Here is a 6,832-nt window from a genome sequence, read left to right as displayed (position 1 = left end):
TACTCTGCATCAAGACACGATCAGTCATGCACATACGAGTTCCAGCATGATAAATAGTATGTATGTACTCCCTTCATCCTAGTGGTATTCATGCATTAAACACCGAAAATAGTGAGCGATGGGCTACATAAATACACTATATATGTGGCTGGAACCTCTCAAAAATGTGTGTTCACGCATATATACACACACACAGGCCTATAGCAATACAAAAGGTACACATACTTGAACCAGAGCAGCAGTACTGGCCTGGCTTATGACAAACCAGAATGATACAATAGTTGTATCATTTGCAGTGCAGCAAAAGAACACCAACATGTTCAGTTACTTCCAAATTGACATGAACTACTACATAATAGAAGGCACTTACTTCTGTAACAAAGAATGAACCATATAGTAGTTATAATGTCAACAACTATAGAGCATGTAATGCAAACCAACATGCTCAATTACTTAAATTGGTCATGAACTAAATAATAGCAGCATTTTACTGTCACGGCTAGTAATAAACCATAAAGGAATTATAATCTGAACTTTGTTGTCCAGGAACGCTAAACAACGCATTCATGAACTTAAAATACGTAACGGGGAGCACATAGAGGGTAGTGAATGAACTGATAGCAGGAAGTTAATTTAGTAGCTCACGGCGAACCAGGTACAAATAATAATGGTATTACTTGTATAGGGAATGCAGAGTGAGATGTTCAGTGACTTCAATTTGGCACGAACTACGTAATAGGAGGTTGTTACTTTTGTAACAAACAATGAGCCAAATAGAAGTTAAGATGGCAAAAGCTATAGAGCAGGGAATGTGAACCAACATGTGCAATTACTTAAAATTGGTCATGAACTAAATAATTGCAGAATGTTACTGTAATAGATTGGAATGAACCAGATAGGAATTATAACAACACCATTCCTTAATTTGTAGTGAAGGGAATGAAAATCAATATGTTTCAGGACATAATTTTTTTATGAGCAAAACGCAGAGGATAGTTAATGTTGGAGCTAAGGATGGACCAGATACTGAAATGTAGTGGGATCACCCGTGAACTTGTAGAAGAGCTGAAGAGGGAATGCAAACCAATATGTTCAACATTCCAGGTGTGAGTGCCATGCAAAGTAAGAGAATCGAGTTAATGTTGCAGCTTTTGTATAACCCGATGGCACACAAAATTATTATCGAAGTAGCTAGTGTGATGAGTTTAAATAAATTTGTACTGGAGGATAGCAGAGCGATAGCAGGAACTAATAGTAGTCAGTTACTTTGTTAGCTTACGACGAAGTAGATAGAAATAACAATGGCATCATCTGTAGTACAGGGAATGCAAACCAACATGTTTAGGGAGTACATAATTGGCATGAACATATTAGCAGGCTATAATTTTTGTAACAACGACTGAGCAAGATATAGAAGTTATGATGGCTACATCTACAGAGCAGTCTACAGGGAATGCAAACCAAAATGTTCAATCGCTTAAGCTTAGCAATGAACTAGAAAATAGCAGGGTGTTACTGTCATAGCTAGGAATGAACTTAAAGAGCTTCAGACAAACAAGCACCTGAACCCAAAACATGGCGCTAAAACAAGGGACTTACATTAGGAGAAGCACTCTGTGGGAGTCCCAGCAGATCTTCCTGGGGTTGATACATCCGGTGATGAAGTACACTACATGTGCTACTTGGGGTTCGAGAGACGGTCATTACGCTTCATGGTTACTCATCTGATCTGCAAAAACGTAACGGCGTGTCGTTAGCACAAACAGGTTCCCCCAAGATTAAACAAGAACTTGCAGGCAAGCAATAGAAAAGAGACAATATAAGAGTTTAGATCATGCACGGCGCCGGTGAAGCAGATCCGGTTCATGCACAGCGGTGTCGGTGAGCTAGATCCGATGCGGTGGACGACGGATCCAGCGAAGCGGCTCCTGTGGGGTGAATGATACCGCAGCAGAAGCGACTGCGGTAGACTTCTGGATGAGTATATGGTTTCAAGGTTCGGCGGGGATGATCCGGTTTGGTTGATGATGGCGTCGATGAAGCGGCTCCGGCAGACAGCCGGATGAGGAGGATCGTGAGGCCTCGGGTAGGCCAGGGAAGTCCGGCGGGGATGTTCCAATGCGGTGGTCGTGGAGGTGGGAGAGAGAGCGACTTGGGAAGTTCCAGTGGGTGGTCTCTGAGGAGAGACTGAGAGAAATGAATTTTTTTCGGGGAGTTTCCGGGGCTTGGGAAGTTCATGTGGATTGTAATATATAAGGCCAGGGGTAGACCATACTACTTAGTAGCTCTATTCAGCAAAAATAGGGGTCACATCAATCCATCATCATAAAATCATTTACACCCAAGTTCTCCAAAGTTTAATTCAAAAATGCGTCTGAAATATTTCGGATTCATTTTGCGGGGGGTTTTGCCTCTCGACTGAGATTTTGAACTTTGAACTTTGATACAGTAGAAGCAATATTAATACTAGAAAAATGGTAGACCGGTGTAGTGCCTCTGTTCAAGAATCCAAGGGCTACGATCACATCAAGTCATAATCACAACCGAAATCAGTTCCCATGTACTATCTCCTAAAAAAAACTTAAATTCAAAAACGCATAGCGAATATTTTGGAATTTATTGGCGGGAGATTGTAGCGCTTGACAGAGATTTTCAATTTTGGATTTTCGAGGAGTTTCCGGGGCTAGCGGGGTGGTGATCGAAAAAAATGACGGGCAGACCCCCCACCAACCGACTTATACATGGACATTGATGTCATCTTTACGAGGGTAGAATGGGAATTTGGAAGCATGCGAAATATTTGTATTTAGTGGGCGGGAAGTTTTACCGCAGGAATGAGATATTGAATTTGGCTAAGGACCAAATATAATAACAATAATATGTAAGACCGTACTAGTACCTATGTTCAAGGCCGAGTTACACATCAAATCATCATCACGTTGAATATCGGTTACAATGATCACTATCTATCTTCAAAATCCCATTGAAAACGCGTCTGAAATATTTCAGAATTGGCGGGACATTTTGCCGACCGACTGAAATTTCATTTTGATTATGACTATGGTCCAAGTAATATAATACTAATATTATTTTTGGAGGTGGACGGAGGGAAAAAACCCACCGTTTTTTATTTATTCCCGAAAATAGCAGAGTAGACGGTCCAAGTACATCAAGAGAAATATAGTAGTAATACTAAGGCTAGCCATAGTTCTAGTATCATGTGCATTGGTCTCACAAAAATGCTGATGTGGCAGGTAATTAAGTAGGAGAGAGGAGATTAGAGTAACATAGATAGATACTGTATCATAGCGCAAACAATGAGAAATGTTAATGCTAAACAAATCTTGTACACAAATTGGCATTGAGATTCTAAAAAATAATAAATATAGCATGACTATGATACTACTCCATGATACTACCCACTATAGAAATAGTATCATGTAGTAGTATCATATGCATGATACTACTACATGATACTTACCACTATGACTAGTCTGATATAAAAATGGTAGACCATGCGAAGTAGCTCTGCTCAGGCATTTATTCCCAGCGGTCATATCAAGCCATTATCACAAACAAAATCAGTTACTCCCATGTCCTCCAAACTGCAATTCAAAAATGCCTCTGAAATATTTCGGACTTAATTGGCTAGTGGTTTTGCAGCTCGACTGATTTTGAGTTTGAATGTGGCTACAGTCGAAGCTATATATGTATATATCCATCTATATCTATATTTGTCCATCTATCCACTATATATAAAAAAATCTCAGTTTTTTAAATCACATAAGCCATCACCATAATGCACAAGCAATTATTGGCCGTTGGCACATCAGTTCTCCAATGCTTGATCCAACGGTCAAAGTTCCTTTGTTTTAGAGAACGGTCAAATTCATTGGATTTGCTCGGGAACTGCGCGTGCCAAAACGAGTCTGACGAAGATATTTCTAGAGTTCTCACGGACGCGCCTTGGCGATACATTGAATGCAAATCTTGCAAGGTCAAAAAAATTGCAAATCTTGCAGGATCGTATGTGGCTGCTATGAGCTGAAGTACTCCATGAAACCATAAACATACATGTAGATGGGAATCCCATGTAGATGATCTGAAGAACGACCCGCTGCATCTTTCACAAATCCATCTACATGACATGATAAACTTTAATTAAGAAGCAGCCACTTAACAATCATTGCCCAAAATCTAACGGGTTCGACAATAAGCTGGTAATTCTCTATTATATATAAACACCAAAAAAATAAATTAGCAAGTAAGAAAGGGGTGTCAATGCCACCAGGACTTACAAAAAAAGAGGGAATTAGCACTTCGTAATCTCTTTGTTTTAACACATACCTTCTGCTCAGGAATCCAGGGCCTAGGGTCACATCAAGTCATAATCAGAACCAAAGTCGGTTCCCATGTTCTCCAATTCAAAACGCGTATAAAATATTTCAGTGTGTGAAATAATTGTATTCGATAGGCAGGATGTAAATGCTACAGTGTTGAGATTTTGAATTAGACAATTGTTAAGCTATTGATTATATGGAGTCGAAATTTGGTAGCATACATAAGTATCATTATTCACAACTCGCCTCTAAACAAGCAGGAACAGCTGTTGAGTTGCAGCACAACACAAAGAGAAGCCATTGTTCTGTTCATTGCACTCAATACAATGATGAATGAACCAGACCAGTTGACAAGCTTCTAGACCTGGGCTATATGTAGAAGGCTGGAAATCAATGGATCACAGAAAATCATCAGTGTCAAGCTTCATGCACTAGCCAACGCGACCAAAAGTATGAATTGATGGAAAGGGCTAGGCAATCCACTTTATACATCTCAACGTAGCCAACGCAACAAAAAGTCCAAACTGACAGAAAGGGCTAGACCGGGAGAAGAGAAGGTTTGCGAAAGCAATGACTCGAACTTGAGACTATGGGCTCTGATACTATGTCAAGCTTCACCCACAAGCCAACGGAACCAGAAGTCAGAACTGATGGAAAGGGCTAGGTAATCCACTTATAATATTAACAATCAGCAGGGTTTCGGTTCAAAAAAAATCCACATCACAGCAAGGAAATGACCACCAAGATCATAGCAATTGCAGATAAATGCACCTACGAAATATGCTCAGACTAAGGAACCATTTTACAGGACCAAGGTACTGACCTGTCACTGTCCCCGTTTATCTCCAATTATCTAGCAGATACTCTTCTTACTAGCTTTCCTAACCTGCTCCAGTAGGGCCTCCTTCTCTTCTGCTATCGTTCTAAAATTGTCGACTTCTAGTCTTAGCGCAACTGATGCAGCTCGTTCTACTTGAAATTGCACCTCTAGAACTTGAGCATGCAAATACTTTGACTTGGACATGGAGTTGCCTTCAGCAGTCTAGCATTCTATAAGAAAGTGTTTTTGGCAATACCTTTCTTTTTTATTGCCATGGAAAATGCCTTCACACATTCTTCATCGGTTTTTTCCAGACCTTTTTTACCGGGTTTTGTCATCTCTAATTTCATATCTTCCTGCAAAAAAATTCAGTTCGTACACATGTGTAAACATGATAGTTACTACAGAGAAACTTGCTGATAGTAGATTTATCATGTGTATGACCTAGTTTTATTCCTACAGTTTGGCATGTTTGATTCACATCACATGAATTTTAATAAACATCTATAATATCATATTGACATGTACTTTACTACTCCTACAAGTTGGGATGTGAGTCGTCACAAAATTTCAATCATAGAGAAGACTTACAAGAACACTCTGTGCGACTTCTCCAATCACTTCAAGTTTGTTCTTCTGGCATGCTTCAAAAATCTCTGGCAGAGTCATCTCTTTGTTTGGTTCCCTTTTACTTGCATTATGTAACATCTGCATTTTAGTACTACCATTTATAAATCGAATAACGTGGTTGAAAGATGATCATAATATAAGCTGCACACCGGTGTATACTCTGCATGATCTTTTACTAAAATATTTCTAAATAGCAGTATAAAACAACATGTCCTTACTTTTTGCCGAATGTGCACAATAAGGTTACGAGATCCCGTACGGCTAGGTAAAAGTAGTTTACCGCGGTTTTTTTGATTCTGTTTAGCCAAATTCTGCAAAAAGGAGACTGGTGAGACACTGCTATAAATAAGAATCCAAGATGTGATCTGGTCTTAGTAGTAACAGGTAATGTAGTTTTTCTTTTTTCACTAAATAAGTATTAGATAGGAATTAAACAAGTTTAATGAATTATGGTCTACTATCAGCAAGTTTCTCTGTAGTAACTTGAACTTAAGATTTATTTATTACCTTCAACATTACTCAACAAATGTTTTCTCAAAAATGGTAAGACAAATAGGAAACCTTAGTTCCATTATGAATAAAACTATAACTTCATAAATTTTATGTGAAACTCTAAAACCTTAGGACTTATGAAATGTTGTACTAATATCTTAATCTTTACCCGTATACCTATACTTATCAACATCATGCATACTCATGTCATCTTAAAATAGCACAAGCCTATTGCTAATAAAATTGTCATTTCGTGTATTCATTTCTTTAAGAACCTTATATGACGAAATAGTAGTAAACCCTAATTTCTTAATTGCGTGTCATCAACCCTAACCATAATTCCTTTGGTATGAAACCATTGTGATCAACCAAAATAACAAAATGGGTAGTAATTTCCTCTAGGTGTTTATGTTCAGTTGAACCCTACAAATACTAGAGAATTATGGACCATCTTGTTTAAGTCCTATCTAATACTTATTTAGTGAATCAATGTAGTTTTTCTTTTTTTCTTTTTTTTCTTGTTTCTTATCTCTATTTTTGGAATATTTAT

This window comes from Lolium perenne, chromosome 3, assembly GCF_019359855.2.
Source record: "Lolium perenne isolate Kyuss_39 chromosome 3, Kyuss_2.0, whole genome shotgun sequence".
Classification (NCBI taxonomy): Eukaryota; Viridiplantae; Streptophyta; class Magnoliopsida; order Poales; family Poaceae; genus Lolium; species Lolium perenne.
The sequence above is the reverse complement of the archived record's forward strand: the minus strand, read 5'-3'. Positions refer to the sequence as shown.